Consider the following 19,963-nt stretch of genomic DNA (forward strand, 5'->3'; position numbering starts at 1 on the left):
TTGTGATTTAATGCTATAACTAGTATTCAAACAGTATTTTACACTTTGTGTTTCTGTGTGGGTACAAACTGTTGATATCTTTACTTAATGTATGCTAAATTGACCTTCTGTTATAAAGAAAATTGAAAATGAGTCTTGATGTGAATGAAAGGGGAGAGGGAGCGGGAAAGGGGAGGGAAGTTATGGGGGGGGAAGCCATTGTAATCCATAAGCTGTACTTCGGAAATTTATATTCATCAAATAAAGTTAAAAAAAAAAGATACAGGGAGATAATCACCATCTCCTGTACATGTCAAGTACAAATTGGAACATCACTGGTTTTACTCAAAATGTGAAAATTAATAGTTGGAAGGGTTCTGACATTCTCAGATTTTCCACGTTTCAGAGATGAGTAGCAAAAAGGTCTATTTTCATTTGTATTTTAATTGGATGGGCCCCTACACATTGACAAAAGCCAGGTCTTTATATATTTTTTTCTCTAATATACCTACCTCTTATGAAAAACAAGTACTGATTACTTTTCTTTCTGAAAACTTTAAAGTATTAAGTGAATAAACAAAAGCTCAGAAATATTATCACACTGCATATTCCAGTGATTTATCTCAGCTACAGTGATCTCAGGCTTTGGTTTTATGTACAGCTCTTTCTGTGTGATCACTGAAAATCACTAGATATAGAAATACAAACCAAAGCAAATAAAAAACTAAATCAGTCACACAACTCCGTATTTTATTCCTGTTCCTCTGCTCAGTGACATCTGTTAGGTATCAACCCTTAGTAGAGTGGACTTTTCCTGCTTTATTGATGGAGAGTTGTGTTTTCCTTTGCAGCATTACCTGCTTCCCTGTCCCAGGTACCTGGTAGGGCAGGTGTGTTGAGATGGGCTGTGAGCCACTCTACTTATCTATAAAAGTGCCATGGGCAGGAATTGCTGTTCCTGCTGTTTCTTCCGCTTTAGTATGTGCCACACCCAGTGTCTGGTTTTAAGGTCTCCCTTAGTTCTATCTGTTCCTCACTATTCTTCCCATGTATTCACTTCTTCCTGAAATTTACTAGAAGGTTTCATTTGAATTGAGTCATAGATCTCCAAGGAATAATCCAATATTCTGTCTGTGATAGTTGCAGGAAAAATTTTTCATCATAATAATAATTACCCTTGGGGTAGTCGCTGTGGCATAGCAGGTAAGGCTGTCGCCTGCAGTGCCAGCAACCCATATGGGAACCGGTTCGTGTCCTGGCTGATCTAGTTCTCTGCTATGGCCTGGAAAAGCAGTAGAAGATGGCCCAAGTCTTTAGGCCCCTGCACCCACATGGGAGACCAGGAAGCTGCTCCTAACTCCTGGCTTCGGATCACACAGCTCCAGCCATTGCAACCATTTGGGGAGTGAATCATCAGATGGAAGAGCTCGCTTGCGCGCTCTCTCTCTCTCTCTCTCTCTCTATATATGTGTGTGTGTGTGTGTGTGTGTATCTGCCTCTCTGTAACTCTGCCTTTCAGATAAATAATTTAAAAATAATAATAATAATAATAATAATAATTAACCTGGCTTTATCAACAAATTAGCATGGAAAATGTCCTGTACATGAAAAACTGCCTTGAGGAAATTTTTCTAAGTCAGTGCATTATTGCCTTATTTATAATGACCATCCCATTGAGAACTAAATAGAATAATTCACTTGAAATTGAAGGAATGTAAACTAGTTCTAGAACTTTAGTTTTGTTATTCAGATACTAAGTCTCTTTAATTTGCAAAATAGCTTTAAAAAACCTGATACTGGTTGACATTCATATTTTCAGGTCCTCTCAGTAACTAAGGACATAGTTAATATAGTCAGGAGGACAAACTAACTCCTCACATAGTGCTATCAAAGTTTGTGGACTTCATTTTGAGAAGCCAGGATTCATTTTCTGTTTTTAAATCTGAAAATACTTTTCCTTCAAATAGAGAGGACAACAGGAACTAAAGAGGACTTCCTCTCTTGTTTCTCATCCATCATGTCATTGTATTGATATGAATTGTACATTTTTGAAATGTCTGAATTGTATTTCTTCTAGCGATATTTAAAACCTCATTTCAATTCCAATTAATATTTAAAACATCAGCTCACATTAAAATGTAATATCCTGATATGCTATTTTGTAGACATAGACCAAAATATTTTTTTCTTTAACTACTTTCTCTTTTCATAATACATATGGGAAAATCTGAGCATGAAGTACTCAATCTCAGTCCCCGGTTTTCAGGGATTCTTTTCTCATCTTGCTACATTTCACTCTCAAAGTGTAGCCATAAATGATAATGATGTATTTCATTCTTTTCCTGGGAAGCAATCCTGACAGTGTACTCCAGTCTCTGAGATTTTATCTTTTTTTTTTTTTTTTTTTTTTTTTGACAGGCAGAGTGGACACTGAGAGAGACAGAGAGAAAGGTCTTCCTTTACCATTGGTTCACCCTCCAATGGCCACCACGGCCGGCATGCTGCGGCCGGCGCACCGCGCTGACCCGATGGCAGGAGCCAGGTGCTTCTCCTGGTCTCCCATGGGGTGCAGGGCCCAAGGACTTGGGCCATCCTCCACTGCACTCCCTAGCCACAGCAGAGAGCTGGCCTGGAAGAGGGGCAACCGGGACAGAATCTGGCACCCCAACCGGGACTAGAACCTAGTGTGCCAGCGCCGCAAGGCGGAGGATTAGCCTAGTGAGCCGCGGCGCTGCCCCAGTCTCTGAGATTTTAATATCTTTAGTAAATATCTATTTTAAAATGGTTTTTTATATCATCTTATATATCTTCCAATAGAGATAATTTGAAAAGACAGTAAATTAATGAAATCAGGAAAAGAGTGATATTAAGTTAAAACTGCTTAACTAATACATGTTTAAAATAATTTTTTAAAGATTTATTTATTTACCGGCGCCATGGCTTAACAGGCTAATCCTCCGCCTTGCGGCGCCAGCACACTGGGTTCTAGTCCCGGTTGGGGCGCCGGATTCTATCCCGGTTGCCCCTCTTCCAGGCCAGCTCTCTGCTATGGCCCGGGAAGGCAGTGGAGGATGGCCCAAATCCTTGGCCCTGCACCCGCATGGGAGACCAGGAGAAGCACCTGGCTCCTGTCTTGCGATCAGCGAGATGCGCCGGCCACAGCGGCCACTGGAGGGTGAACCAACGGCAAAAAGGAAGACCTTTCTCTCTCTCTCACTATCCACTCTGCCTGTCAAAAAAAAAAAAAAAAAAAAGATTTATTTATTTATTTGAAAAGCAAAGTTATAAAAACAGAGAGATCTTCCATCTGCTTAATCATTCTCCAAAAATCATCTTAAGGGTATGTTTTCTTTACTTCAAAGAGTAACAGAAAAGATCTTCTGTTACTGGTTCACTCTCTAGATGACTGCAGTGAAGCCAGGAGCCAGGAACTCCATATGTGGGTGATAGTGCCCTGAATACTTGGAACGTTTCCCACTTCTTTCACAAGCACATTAGCACGGAGCAGGATCAGAAGTGGAGCAGTCAGGATGCAAAGTGTAACTTCAGTTCGGGATGCCAGCATTACAGGCTGTGGCCTAACACACTGTGCCACAACACTGGTCCCTAAAAAATAATTTTATGACACTTTACAAGCATGATTTTTAAAAATTGATACTCTCATGGACACAATTACAGTTTTGTAAATACTATTGCACATTCAGAGGGTCACCTTGACAGAATTGAGAGCTTTGATGCGGTATAGTGAAAATGGTATCAGAATTTCTGATCTTATACGTTGGAATTCTCAGCCTTACTCCATACTTCATCATCTTCAGGCAATATAGTTCTTCAGGTTTTACTTTATTCTTTGCCTATGGTCTGCACGCAGGTATGCCTTCAATGTTAGGTTAGAACTTAATACCTAGTGTGACAATATGGAAAGGCTGTGTCTTTATAGGATAATTTGGTGCTGAGATTCCGATGTCATGAATAGGATTAGTACCCTTAAGAGAAAACCTTAGTGGAAGCTGCTTGTCCCTCCCACCAAAGGAGGATACGTAAAAGTTCCCTCTGTGAGGTAGAGGATGAGCTGTTCACAAAACACAGAACCAGCTGGTGCCTTTTTCTTGTACTTCCCAGCCTCTAGAATTGAGAGAAATTCTAAGGTAAGTGTCTGAAAGAAGATTAAGTATGCTAATATTTATTAAGCCATGGAGCACAACACAATTACCCCTCCTATATTCTCAGGAAATTTGCTCTTAATTTTTTTATTTGAAAGAGTTAAAGAGAAAATAGGAGAGACAGAGATCTTCTATCCACTAGTTTACTCCCTAAATGTCCACAACATTTCATGCTAGGCCAGGCCAAAGCCAGGACTTAGGAGCTTCTTCTGAGTCTCCCATGTGAGTACAGAGACCCAAGGACTTGGGGCATCTTCTGCTGTTTCCCAGGTGCATTAGCAGGTAGCTGTATTGGAAGTGGAGCAGCTGGAACTCGAACCCATGTCGTATTGTGCACTGTAGTTGCAGGCCACAGTTTAACATGCTGTGCCACTGCACCTGCCCTGGATATTTACACTTTCAAGTATCAAATGTTCTTCCCCACATTCAACATCACTTACAAATTAGTTTTTTTCTTTTCCTTCGAGTTTTGGGTTTTTTTCCATATCAGTTTCAGAATCATCCTATTAACCCACCCACACACACACACACACATGCTTATACTCACAATCATACACACATGTGCATAGTTTGATTTGGAGTTGTGTTGGTTCTGTAAAGTAGTTCAGTTTGGGGAGAATTGACATTTTAACAATGTTGAGTTTTCTCAGACATAAAGGTGGTATCTGCAACTTAGTGTGTATTCATTGACAGCATATTAAAATATAATTGACTTTGATATTAATCGGTCATCTTAATACATTCTGTTTTTTGCTTTATTGCTCTTTTTATGTTCCTAGAATTTTCTGTAAATTATTTTGGAAAAGATATTCAACAAATATTTTTTTCTCCTTTTATCTTGTTTCTGAATTTAAAATTCTATGTTTTTATCCATTTAATTTTATAGCTAGCTTGTTGGAAGCTATTTTATTAGTTCATATTTTCCTCGCAATTTTCTTGTGCTTCAGTTTGTGTATGTTCAGTCTGACCAAGTAGGTTCAGTGGTATTTTACTCTGTGGTGTAAAATCTACTGATTTAGTGGTTGAATGGCGATCTTCATCTGTATTAAATGTGTTTCACATCTAGCTTTTCTATTGGATTCTTTGGATGCTTTCTTTATGTCTGCTGAAGTGACCTAGTGGATCATGCATATTATCCATCTTTTGCAAAACAGAATTTTGACATATTAATTAAAATTATTTTAAATGCTGTATCATGTCCATGTCTGTTCCTGTTCTTGGTTGGTTTCTTCATTTAGTTCTTTGCATGTCTTACAGTTTTACTATGGAAAGCAAAGCAGTAGAGAGACTGAGATAAATAACGATGTGAGTAGAATTGGTTTCCTTTCTCTGTGTTAAACCTTTATTTTTGGAAGTTGAATTGATCTACTCTAAAGTAAAAGTAGGTTGTTTTTTTTTTTTTTTTATTTCTTCTTCTTGTAGCTACCTTCAAAACTCACAACTTGTACATTCTTATGGTATTACTTTGTGGTTAGAGGTGGGATCTGTTTTCGAGACTCTTCTCCAGTATCCATTCAATCCCAGATGTAGGTCTTCTGTTTTGCACTGTGCCTTAGCATGTCCCTCTACAATCACTTTCCTCTGCAGGTGAAATTTTGGTGTTAATCATTTTATTCTTTAGCTGGTGGTTAGGTTTAGGGCATACAACGTATTCACTGTGTTTTGATTAATTTTGTCTTAGGCTGACACTGACTGAATCCCTGATCATGTGGGTGGGGCCTTCTCAGTGATCCTGATGGAATTTCATCTCACTGATCTGTCCTGTACCTGGATAAAGCTCTAAACCCAGCTTCTTTACTTTGTTTTCTAGTATGTCCTCCATGTTAAGTCTGATTTCACCTGTTTGCCCAAAGCTTTACATTCTGTTTTACCTCCCCAAGTGTTTTAGATTTCTGTTTTATAAGAGGAATAGGGGACAAGTATTGCGGCAGGGCTTTATATTTTTTTCCACAGTTGACATAGTCCTTTACTTCAGGATTCTCAGGAAACCCCTAAAGAATATCTTGTAAGGAGTAATTAATTCTGTTTTTTTCCTTGGCCGTTTCCGACTGATATATTACTAGATCACACCATACTCTGCAATTAACTGAGCTTTGTTTGACGTTGAAATTTTACCAGGACCTGGCAACATCTATATCAGCTTACCTCCTCTCTCTCTGTGGGGGGATGGGGGTAGGGGAGAGTCTGTCTTGCATTGGACTTTGGATTGATTGTTTTCTTTGTAACTTCATCTGGATTGAAGGGGAGTTGTAATTAGCTTGCTATATAACCATTCCATGATTATTACATGCATTAAAGCATTTACTTGTCAATTAACAATTAGCTAATTAATGTTTTGTGTTTTTAAATTGAGTATCTGTTGTGTGTCCAGAAATATCTTACTGTTTCTGTTGCTATCGTAAGGGTGGAAGTAATGTTTTTCCAGCCTCTATTTTCTAAGCTGAAACTGGAAGTCCTCCTTTGCTGTTTTTTTACAATATTAAAACAAATTGACACTAAAAAAATAACAAAATAAGCATATGAACAAATTTTTCTACTTAACAAATCTTCCACCCAAGGTTATTTCTTTCTTCTTGTTTAGAGCTAAATATCATAAGACTTGACTATTCTCAATGTCTCCATTAATTGTAATACCCACACTCAAATCAGTCCAATTCCATCTGACATATGTTCAGTTTACCATCTGAAATAATTTTTATAATCACTATTAAACTCGTGGCATGCTGTGAACATTATTCATTGGTATCATACTTAGTAACATATGAAGAAGAGAAATTAGGCTGGGACCAGAGGCAAGGGAGAAAAATAAGACCCCTAAAGAGGGCAGATGTCCTAATCTCTATTTTCTGTACCTTGCTTCAGTTCCCCATAGGTGTTGACATGTCTGGGCAGGTGTCCCAATCTCTGTTCCTCATAGTTGTTGTATATCTAGGCAGGTGTCCTAATCTCGCTTTTCTGTAAACCCCTCTTCCAGTTCTCCATACGTGTGGTTTCAGGTTCCTCATGGGTGGTTCTAAGTCAAGCAGGCTACAGTCAAACTTGCCAATGCTGTAATAACTACGACTTGATGCTGATGAACCCATAAGAAACCTAGATTGGATGCCCAGTCTTGGGATGTAGTTCCACTGGGTCTGTTGACATTAATAAATTGCTTCTGATCCTCCATTCATCTTCTGGTGCCTGTATGAGCTAAGGGAACTTCCCTAATCCAGTTTTCTTTGACACAGACACTGTTAAATACTTCTTTTTGAAACTATTCCCCTTAGCTTCATGAATCCATCCTTTATCATTGGCTGCTTATTCTGGGTCTCTTTGTCAAGATAATATTCTTCCTCCAATAATTAACTGTTTGGATTTCTTGAAGGCTGGAATGAAAATCCTATTCAATTCATTGGTTCCTGTGGCTTCAACTCTCTACACCAAATGCATGTATCCAACCCCGGCTTCTACTCAGATGTGTCCTTTTAATTTGATACATTAGGGATTTTCAGCTGTAGTTCATGAAAATGTTTTTTGTAGAAACTGCACCTGAATTTCAAATATTTGGATAAAATAGACTAATTTTTCATTTCATTTTCCAGGAACTTTTTGAATTACTTAAGCTTAAATATCTGAACTGACATCAAGTTCTTTTTTATTACCATTAGTGAGTTCTCATTGAGCCTGCTTTACAAACTAGAATCCTTGAACTTACACTTGTTACTTAGTTCTCCCTCATAACTTCCACAAAGCAGCAATATTCCATTTGTTTTACTTCTTAAATATTCTTGGAGTTTGTCCTGTTCCCCATGTAATTCTTTTTAAAGATTTATTTATTTTGAAAGATTTACAAAGAAAGAGGGAGAGAGAGAAGGAGAAGAAAATCAGAGACATTGCATCTGCTGGTTCACTTCCCATATGGCTGCAGTAGCCAGTGCTGCGCAAGGCCAATACCAGGAGCATCATCTGCGTCTACCATGTGCGTGACAGGGGCCCAAGCCCTTAGGCCATCTTCTGCTTTTCCCAGGGCATGAGCTGGTACCCATATGAGATGACAACATCACAAGCAGCAGCCTTACCTGCTACTCCACAATGCAGGCCCCACCATGTAACTTTTGAGATTTGGATTATAACATAATACTTCCTACTCACTTCCATCTTCAAATAAACCAACCATTGGTGTCTTAGAGAGTACTACCCTTGCTTTATTTGTAGAGTCTTAACCCATCTGCTTCTCTGTGTTTATGTATATGTCCTTCACTTTGGCCAAGTAATTTTATTCTTTGTAACTAACTTTTGTTACTTAAAAGCCATCTTTTATTGATCCATGGTCTAGCTTAAATTGTATTTTATTAGATATTTCTATGGAGAGAACATATAACCTGTTATTGAACTGTAAATTCTGGTCATCTCCCTTATAGTAGTATAAGCTCTGAGATTGTTTAAAATCATCCTTCAGAATCATTTAAGATGATGTTTGCAGTGGTAACCACAGAATCTAACCAATATATAGCATTTAATAAATGTGTATTAAATGAATTGTTACCAGCTTTAATGTACACATAAACAACTCATGTTGGTAAATAGTAATTTGGAATACAATGTAAATCTCCAAAAAAAGTGATTCATTCTTCAGTATTCTATGGTATTGTCTGTGCACGATTGCCTTTAAAGTATTAAGGTGATTCTATTCATATTGTTTAATGTCAGTTGGGATAAATACTGCCATGCCAGCTCATTTGTATTTTGTATATACTTGTTTTTTGTTTGTTTGGAGTTTTTTTTAGATTTTTTTATTCATTTATTTGACAGGTAGAGTTTACAGACAGAGAGAGAGAGACAGAGAGAAAGATCTTCCTTCTGTTGGTTCACTCTCCAAATGGCTGCAACGGCCGGAGCTACGCCGATCCGAAGCTAGGATCCAGGAGTTTCTTCCTGGTCTCCTATGCGGGTGCAGGGGCCCAAACACTTGGGCCGTACTCCACTGCATCCCAGGCCACAACAGAGAGCTGGACTGGAAGAGGAGCAACCGGGACTAAAACCTGGCGCCCATATGGGATGCTGGTGCTGCAGGCAGAGGATTAACCTAGTGCGGCCTGGCGCCGGCCCCGTGCATACTTGTTTTTGTACTAACATAGCATGTTTGATAAGTTGTAAGAGAAATCATATGACCTACAAATCTAAGAATATTATCAGAAAACATTGCCAACTCCTATGTTAGTCTGTCAGTGCAATAAAATATGATTTGGTATAGATGAATCTATTATAATTTATAGTAGCCATTAAAACGATGAAAATTCACCACTAAATTTAATTTGATACATTAGGAATTTTTAGCTGTAGTTCATGAAAATACATTTTGTAGAAACTGCACATGAATTTCAAATATTTGGACAAAATAGACTAATTTTTCATTTCATTTTCCAGAAACTTTTTGACAAAGTTGATAAAGAAGTAGATGCTATATTAGTACACATAACATTGCAACTGGATATCAGGGAAGCAAGAGCCATCCCAGTGCACAACCATAGCACCAAACATACACATTTTTGCTCTTATAATGCTTATAATGTTAGTATTTCTAACATTGGATAGAGGGAATAATTAGCCTGTTACCTGCATAACACCCATGAAATCATTTGGTCTGCCTTCCATGGTAACTACAGCAGGACACAAAATTCCATAAATCAATAGTCAGCTACATTTTAAGTTAACAATTTTGTGTACCCTGTGAATGATATTATAAATATCCAGATTGCCCTTGCCAGAAAAAAAATTCCCCTGCCAGATGGTCAGAGCCCTTCAGTGCTTTTGAGTATGAAGTCTCCTTTCATTGCCAAGTTTGTCTTTTGAGACAACAGGGAACCAAAAGTGACTTGGCAGCAGCTGTACTTTAAAGTGAAGTGAACATTCTTCCCTGCAGAAGCATTCTTTCTTTGTTAATAAGAACTTCTCAACCACAGAAACTAAAATTCTAAAGACTAAGAGCAAAGACATCAAGTAGAAGTGATGTTGAGCAGTTACTCTTTCATCTATTCTTATATCTTGGATCCATGCTTTCTACAAAGTGAGGCCTCAGTACCATGTAAGACCATTTATTTGAAGTATGTGGAATGGCCCACATCACGATGTCACCTTTCAGTCTCACATCATAGTGCCATCTGAATTCATGTTGTTACTGTTCTATCAGGATGCAAATTCTGGGTGGTGCTGCATGTGCTAGAAACAGTGTATTTCATTATTATGTAGCTACCTGCTTCATTTACTTTGCCATACAGTGAGTTTCTTATTCCTAGGAAATTGTATATACAATCCCATGTCTGGGAATCAAAACTCATTAACTCCCCAACTAGTGATGATAGGAGACCTGCAGTGAGGAGAGGCAAACATTTAGAATCTATTTTGATTCCAGTAGAGTTAATCATGTTTCATCAATTGTCTTGATGGTCACCTCAAGAAAGAGAATAAGTCAGTGCTTTTGGATGTCAGATTGCTAAAAGAAGTGGCAACATCTGGCTCAGCTTTGAGTGGTAGTCCATGTCCGTGGATCTGTGTTTAATGAGTCTGTGCTCACTTTCCTGTCACCATGGTTACTGCATCTTTGTATCTAGCTGTGTATCTATTGTATAGTAAGTGGGATGAGTGATAACAGGCTTGTTGAAGACAGCTGCCCAAGTCATTCAGTCATCTTGCTTACTGCCTCTGCCTTGGTAGCTGCTATCTAATGAGTATTAATAATCAGTACAGGCGCTAGCACTGTGGCATAGTGGGTAAAGCCGCTGCCTGCAGTGCTGGCATCCTATATAGGCACTGGTTTGGGTCCCGGCTACTCCATTTCCAATCTAGCTCTCTGCTATGGACTGGGAAAGCAGTAGAAGATGACCCAGGTCCTCTGGGCCCCTGCACCTGTGTGGGAGACCCAGAAGAAGCTCCTGGCTTCAGATTGGTGAAGCTCCAGCTGCTGAGACCATCTGGGTAGAGAACCAGCAGTTGAAAGACCTCTCTCTCTCTCTCTCTCTCTCTCTCTCTCTCTCTGCCTCTTTCTCTCTATAATTCTGCCTTACAACTATAAATAAATCTTTAAAAAAAATAATCAGTATAGGGGTCACACATTATTGCCACTCTAATAAGCAAATCCAGTAGTAGATCTGACAGAATACATCTATGCCACATAGTCATCTGTATTAGGATCCAGTATCACGCAGAGAGCTTATTATCAAATGGTATATATTTAATTGCTCTAGATAATATATCCTTGCCTGAGAACCCCTAACGCTTCTGGGTTATTCTCTGTTCAAGGCCAGTCATTAAATCCAGAACATTGTTTTTTTCAACATGAATATTTGAACTCCTAGTACTGGTTTTATAATCCAAGTTGTAGTTCTTATCCCTCAGTTCATAATTGCTGCAGAATTGTATTTGGGTCCATTTTAATGCTGGCAGACCCCCTTATCGCTATGTAAATAGGTTTGAAGAGTACAAAATATGTGGCCTCTTGAATTAGACCATGCTTACCAGTCATCAACTTTCTCTAGCAACTGGAAAATATTCCAACTAGGAGTATTTTATTATAGGAAGCTGTCCCAGCATGTGTTGGCTCACTGGATCTTGGCACACTGACTTATAAAAGCCTTGAACCTTGTATCTCTCATTCTCCTTTGAATTTTAAAAAGACTTACAATGTTTTGTTCGGGTATTACTCATCTGGTGTAACTCACATGGTGGCAAGTAATTGTGTAGTGATATGTTGTTCTTTACAATATCCAGAAATGAAGGTTTGAGTCTCCCCATAAGATAAACGAATGACCAGCTGCGATCCCTACTGAGGCCAATGGAACGTGAAATAGGCAGTGAAAGCAGGTAGTTACAAATACTACTGTGAAGTGACCAGTTGTAGCAATGACAGCTATAGTTGTTGTGACCCTTAATTCTATTAGGAATGTTTATATGTATTTTTGTGTGTCTTAAATACTGTCCTCTCATCATCTTATCATATAGCCTAATTTTACCTCATAGTATTTAAGTAATTTTAATTTTAAATCATATAATTAGAAGCTATTGGAAATCAGAGAGAAGAGTGTCCATGACCCAGGGACTGTACATCCTGTTCTAGATTTCAATTCAATTGACAACTTAGCTAGGCTGCTAAACTTAGCTGTTTGGTCAAACAATGCTGTTGATGTTGCTGTGGAGGTACTTTGTAGATGTGATTAACATCTACCATCAAGTTAGTAAGTAAAGGAAATTATACTTGCTGATGTAAATTCCTCTCTTTAGAACCCAGAAAAATGTAATTACTGAATACAGACAAGAAAATATAAAATTAAATGAGTATTGTGCATATCTTAAAGCTCACTGATAAATAAAATTTGGGTATAACTAGAAAATTTATGGGCTCTACTCTTAAGAATGAACTTGTCGTTAAATGAATGAAATTTTTATACTCTGTACCATGTAAATAGAATTCTGTAATGTTGCATTCTAGACAATTACTAGACTAGTCAAACTGTCTGCGGTGAAGGACAAAGTGTTGATATTTTGTAAAATAAAAGATATTTATTAGAAAATAAAATTTACAGGCTGGCGCCGCGGCTCACTAGGCTAATCCTCTGCCTTGCGGCGCCGGCACACCGGGTTCTAGTCCCAGTCGGGGGTACCGGATTCTGTCCCCGTTGCCCCTCTTCCAGGCCAGCTCTCTGCTGTGGCCCGGGAGTGCAGTGGAGGATGGCCCAAGTGCTTGGGCCCTGCACCAGCATGGGAGACCAGGAGAAGCACCTGGCTCCTGCCATCAGATAAACATGGTGCGCCAGCTGCAGCACGCCAGCCGCGGCGGCCATTGGAGGGTGAACCAACGGCAAAGGAAGACCTTTCTCTCTGTCTCTCTCTCTCACTGTCCACTCTGCCTGTTAAAAAAAAAAAAAGAAAGAAAATAAAATTTACAAAGGACATACTAAGAGTAAACCTACCTTTTCATTTTAAATTTGATGCCACAAAAAATGGCATATTCCCTTACATCTGGTTATGGCCCCTACAGAGTGATTACTACTGTGTCTTATTTCATAACATTTGCAACCTTTATTTTTTATTGCTGTCTTTGAATATATAATTAGCACTTCTGAATATTTGGATGCTTGCACTGGTCATTTTTGCATAGCTTTTTCATTGAAAAGTAACCAGCACCCTCGAATGTTTGCGTTTACTGCAGAAATCTTCATGTATACAGTTTGGGGCCAGTCTAATCATTCACCATTTCAAGATAACTTCTTTAATCATTTCTGAATTCCTATGTGACTGTAAATTTACGTCTGAATTTAAAAGTTGACATATTTGGTTTAATTCTGTTTATTAGTAATTTACATTTCCTGGAAAATTCCTTTTTTAAAGTAAGTTTATTGGACCATTTTTTGACAACTTTCCTTTTATCTGCTGTTATATTGGCATCATTTGTAACAAATTATTCATCTCACATTACTGACAGTATATTGTATTTCATTTCATAATATTTGTAACCACATGCATTTTTTTTTGTCTTTTACTTTATACCTGTATATCTCAGTTGTAGCAGTTATTTGCATTGTGAAACTGAGGGCATCTTGGTTGGCTTTTACATTGTGAAGCTATCAGCTTCCTCAAAATTCTATAAGTTGTCCTGGCAATCTTCAAGTACACAGTTTCTTAAAGCCAACTTAGGCCAGTGTAATTATTCACCATGTCCAGGTAATACGTTTTGTACCTTTTATGAATTTATGTGGGACTCTAAATTTACCTTTTTAAAAAAGACATTTATTTATTTGAAAGTCCGAAAAAGGACAGAGAGAGATTTTCCATCCAATGGTTCACTCACCAAATGGCTGCAATGGCCTGGGCTGGGCCAGTTCTAAGCCAAGAGTCAAGAGCTTCTTCCGGATCTCTCAAATGGATTCAGGACCCAAGCACTTTAGTCATCCTCCACTGCTTTTATGGCACATTAATAAAGAGCTGTGTTCAGGGGATGGAGCACTTGAACTATCCTCCAGTGCTTTCAGAGGCACATTAATAGGTAGCTGGATTGGATATGGAGCAGCAGGGTCTTGAAACATGCACTCCTTTGGGTTCCCAGCTTCTCAGTCACAGTTTTACCAACCATGCCACAACACCAGCCCCTAAATTTACATTTAATTTTGATGGTTAAAGTAGTTGAAGGTTGATAAGTAGTATGATCTGTAATTTAAGATTTCCTCAGTTTTTTTTTTAATTTACATTTTTAATGTGTTGTAATCTGTTTTTCACCCACTTTCCTTGTGTCTGTTTTTTTTTGCCCTATTATTTCCCCCACTAAGTTGCTCATTTCTATTCCAATTACCACAGTATCTTTTATTTCAAAACCATTTTTTTGTAAAAAATTTTCATCTTGTCTTTGAGATTATGATTACCTGTGTGTGTGTCTTTTTTAATATCGTGATCTAAGCTAATCCTACCATGGTGAACCTGTGGCCAAATGGATTGAGTTTTCACTTTGAGGTCATGAACTCCTGCAACTTTCTTTAAGTTGTGCTGACAACCATCGTGTACATATATTTTCAGACATCGTAGACCTGTCCAATCATTCACACATTCCATGTAACATTTTTAACTTACCTGAATTAATTTACCTGAATTATTATGAGACTACATTTTTAACCATCAGTTTATGAAATTTCATTGTAAATGTTCCAGATACTGGCTTAAGGTTTTTCTGCTACCTGGTTTGCTCTTTGATTTATATTTCATAGAATTTTTTTCATTCATTTTCCTTTATAAGTTAATTGTAGTGGTATAGTTTCTAACAAATTTCTTTATATCTACTTGTTGCCTTACTATTGCTTCTATGATTATTCATTTTTCCTCACAACATATTTGATTTGATAACATCTGCATCCTTAATTTTTTGTATATGAGTTTATAACTATCACCTGCATATATCTTCAGTACCCTAGTCTATGCAGATCCTACCACTGTGGAAGTTTCAATAGAATGGTTCTAGATACAGACATCTATCCTTTATCTATCCTTTTAAATTATTGTGATAAGTCATAGATCATTAGTTTTCCTTTCCTGGATTTTTTTTTTTCTTTTTTTCCAGTGTATTTCTAGTGTCCTACTTTTCAGTAATTTCTCTTATATCTTCTTTTTATACAAGTACTGCTCCATCCAAATTACTCATCTCTTGTCATATTTAATTATTTATTTGCTTTTAAAACATGTCCTTGATTTCATAATTTATCTTTGATCTATGTTTCTTGCCAAATATTTTATTTGTTTTCCATTTTTAATGTATTATAATTAACTGGTTTTCAGCACCTTGTCTAACACTGGCTTGTCACTCCACTGTTGCTTTTAATAAATCACTTATTTTTTTCAGTAAACACAGTATATATTTCATAGTATTTGCACCTCCTTATTGTTAGTGTGCCTTCCACCTTTGTGTATCATCACTATCTAGTGTAAGCTAATCCTGGCACTTCAAAGGTATTCATTTATTCTTGCAGTAATCACAACACATCCTATTTCATAACATGTGAATCCCTTTTTATTTTGGTTTTGTCTTTGAATCTATTAATATAACCCTTGTATATCACTAACATTCTAGTAAGCCAGTGGTGATATTATGAACCTGTGGCAGTCTTGCTTTGCATTTTCATTGTGAGATCATCAGGTTGCTCAAATTTCTATAAGTTCTCCTGGTAAGTTTCTTGTATACGGTTTTTCAGAGTGTTATTAGGCCAGAGTATTCATTCTCCCTTTCCAGGTAATATGTTTTTACCTTTCCTGAATTTTTATCATTAGCGTAGGAAATTTTCTATCATGTATTTCTATATACTTACTGCTATTTCCTGTAATGTGTAAAATGGAATGATTTTTTTCATGCTCTAAGAAAATCCATTGTTAAAAAATAATTTTAAACTTAATTGTAATGGTCACTTTTTCGCCAATTACCTTTATATCTTCTTGTTACTCTATTATTACTCCTATCAAATTCGTATTACTTACAGTATTAGCAATATATTTTATATCATGAACATCCCTTTTTGTTTTTTGTTTTGCATTTGAGTTTACTGGTTTAAGTGAGTAGTACTGTGAATCTGTGGTCATCTTCCTTGATTTTTTTTTTTTCCAGTGTGATGTCATCAGGTCACTCAAAATTCTGTAATTTGTGCTAGCCACACTCATGTATACTGTATCTCTATTCTGTCCAGGGTAAATTTTATCTTTTACACTTTCAAAGTCACACATTTTTAACCTTTCTTGATTTTATTTTTTTATTTTTTACTTGAAATGCAGTTAGAGAGAGGTGGGAAGGGGGCCCGGGGGGGGGGGGGGGGTCTTCATCCACTGGTTCACTCTCTAAATGGCTACAACGTCCAGATCTGGGCCAATCCGAAGCCAGGATCCAGGAACTTCCCCCGGGTTTCCCACACAAGTGCAAGACCCCAAGGACTTAGGCATCTTCTGTTTGCTTTCCCAGGCCATAGCAGCTAATTGGATCAGAAGTGGAGCAACCAGGACTGAAACCAGTGCCCATATGGAATGCCAGCACTGCAGGCAGCAGCTTTCTTTGCTATGCCACAGTCCCGGCTCCACTTGTTTTGATTTTTAGGTCCAAAAGTATCATTCACTGAAATTTTCCAAACTGTGGCTCTACATATACTTTCTCGTAAAATTATTCTAGTGTATATAATAATCTTGCTTTACATTCATTGAGTTTTTTTTACTTTTACTGAAAATTTAGATCTAATTATTTTTCACCAAATTCTCTATTTTTAGAATGCAAATTAACCTTTGATTTTATAAATTTTCCAAATATAGCCTTTGATGTTAGGATTATTTCTTTTTTTTTTTTTTTTTTTTTTTTTTTTGGTAAAGATTTATTTATTTTTATTTGGAAGAGTAACAGAGAGGGAAAGAGATCTTCAGCTGCTGGTTAACTCTGCTGTTAGCTGCAATGGCCAGGGCTGGCCAGGAGCCAGGAGCTTCATCCAGATCTACCATGTGGGTGGCAGGGGCCCAAACACTTGAACCATCATCTGCTTTTCCTAGGTCCTAAGCAGGGAGCTGGATTGGAAGTGGAGCAGCCAAGACATGAACCAGTGCCCATAAGATATGCCAGCATTGCAGGTGGCAGCTTTATCTGCTCTACCACAAAGCCAGCCCCTAAGATTACTTTCTAAAGTGTCTTGATTTTTCCTTATTTCAAGATATTGGGGAATTTTTTTCAGCTTTCCTTTCAAAAGTAATGGAATATTTTTTTCCCAGCAAATTCTCTTATATCTGTTTGTCACTCTATTATCATCATACCAAATTAATATGTTTTGTTCACAATAAGCACTTAATATAAACATCCTATTTTTTTTGTTTTGAGAGATATTTTGCCCATGTAAACAATACTATAGGAACACTGTTTTCATTGAATAGTTGAAGGAGGTTTCCCAGGGTCATACAGTTGTATTCATACCAACAACATGACTGCTGTTATCCTTCTAATTGATCCTCTATAAATATTATTGTATCTTGTTCTTCTTCATTACTTTTCAGACTTTAACTTTGTTTCTATGAGTTTATGTAGTTTAATTATGATCTGTCTTGGCATATTTTTTTCCCTATCCTATGCTTAGAGTGCAGTGAGCTCTTTGAGTCTGTGAATTTACACTTTTCATCTGATTTTAGAAATTGGACGCCTGCGGTGCCGGCACACCAGGTTCTAGTCCCGGTCGGAGCACCAGATTCTGTCCCGGTTGCCCCTCTTTCAGGCCAGCTTCTGCTGTGGCCCGGGAGTGCAGTGGAGGATGGCCCAAGTGCTTGGGCCCTGGCACCCCATGGGAGACCAGGAGAAGCACCTGGCTCCTGCCTTCAGATCAGCGCAGTGTGCCAGCCGCAGCGCGCTGGCTGTGGCGGCCATTGGAGGGTGAACCAACGGCAAAAAGGAAGACCTTTCTCTCTGTCTCCCTCTACTGTCCACTCTGCCTGTCAAAAAATAAATAAATAAATAAATAAATTGGGCCATAATTTCCCCAGGGATCCACTTGGCGTTCTTAGAGACACTAAACATAAAGGATTATTGCTCCTTCCAGCCTTTCCAGTCTTTTCTTCTCCCCCAGTTTTGTTTGTTTGTTTGTTTATATTGTTGTGTTTTTATGTTCACTCCTCTTTTCTGAAATGTCTCATCTACACAACTGCTATTCCAGAAATTACTCATTTCAGACATTGTGGCTTTTATATCTTGAAGCTGGTCTTGTGTCTTTCTGCTTATTAACTCTGTGTATACTTGTATATGTAATTGGCTTGCACATCTAAGAACTGTTGCAAATTCTTCATTAGTGCCGTTCTCTGCATCTTCTGTATATAAAAGATATTTCTAGCCTTTTTCCTTGGTCCCTGAGATTCTGTACCCTTGAGATTTTTCTGAGCAATATCAGTGTCTTTCTCAGTTATGAGTCCCTTGTTTTTCACTTGGTTTGATGCTAACACGAGATGACTCCGAGGTGCGGAGTCAGCTCACCAGAAAATCCAACTAGCTGTTTGTGCCCCTTCATACAGGAGTTTCTGCATTTTCAGACTCTTAGATTGACAGCAAGTAGATGTCAAATGTGAAAATGTAATAACCTCTAAAGGTCATGGGTTTACAGATGTGACTATATGTAACATTATGCATTTATATTCAACTAAATGTATGTTCATGCTGATGTCTTCATTTCTGATCCGGTAATATATGTATCTATCTGGGTGCTTCCCTTGCTTATCTAAAGTCCCCTCCCACAGTGACAAATCTGTCTTCCCCAACTTAGTTGTTCCACCTTAGGACACACCACGTAGACAGATGAATATTGTGAAGCCACATGTGTAGTGGGAAATTACTTCTTGAAAAAGAACAAAGTGCTGTTGCTTTAGTTTGCCAGACTTTACTCACTTTCACAATTAAATCAGCACCATTTTTACTCCTTCAATGAGGTTGTTTTGTACATTCATAATGTAGTGTAGCTGCTTTCATTACATTCTGTATGTAATTCCTGAATTCCCTGCCATTCCTACATTTAATTTAAGGACTTTATAATTTCCTGTAGATAAACTCAGTGTCATAAATCCACATTATATTATCCTGGAGAATAGTTTCACATCCTAAGTATCCTCTATGCTTCGCATATTTACATCTTTTCCCTATATCACACCAATACCATCCTGTGTCCCATTTCCATTATTTTAAGTTTTCAAATAGAAATATGCATTTAATGTACCACCCAGATTTTGAGTAGAGTTGTGTTATATGGGTGTTCCACAGTGAAGCAGGATGCAGGAATTCCATTTGGGTCTCCCATGTTGGTGGTAGAAACCCAACTTCTTGGCCATTATTTACTGCCTTGCAGGCACATTGCTAGAAGTTGTATTGGAAGTGTGGAATAGCCAGGACACAAACTAAGCACTGATAAGAGATGTGGTGTATGTTATGTCTAAATCACAACTTAATATGCTTCACTAAAACATTCATGCTTCCCATGTCCAGTGGATTGCTCTGGTTCTCACCTAAGCCCTGTGCCTCCCCACAGAAAAGTCCAGACTTCTTCACAAGGTAGCTCTCCACTAAGGGAAACTCCATTAGGCAAATACTTTTCAAATTATGTAGGTGTCATATTTACTGATATCCCATGGAGTAAAGTAAGTGAAATGACAAAGTCAAGGGTTATTGTGGTAAAGACAGTATGAAGGCTTGGATACTGGGAGATGTGTCATTTGGAGCAATTACTGGAAAGGTATACAGTAAATACATATTATATTTTTCCTATATAAACGTGAGGAAAAAATTCTGGTTGTGGGATTTATTTTTTATGAAA

At 37.8% G+C, this 19,963-nt stretch overlaps 1 protein-coding gene across 1 annotated transcript in view; it reads left to right on the top strand.

Annotated features, from left to right (window-relative positions):
* The window catches only part of LOC133749024 (zinc finger protein 260-like), a 51,728-nt gene that overhangs the window by 10,147 nt on the left and 21,618 nt on the right, over positions 1–19,963 (top strand). The gene's annotated exons all lie outside the window — the stretch shown is intronic.

This window comes from Lepus europaeus, chromosome 20 (assembly GCF_033115175.1).
Source record: "Lepus europaeus isolate LE1 chromosome 20, mLepTim1.pri, whole genome shotgun sequence".
Lineage (NCBI taxonomy): Eukaryota > Metazoa > Chordata > Mammalia > Lagomorpha > Leporidae > Lepus > Lepus europaeus.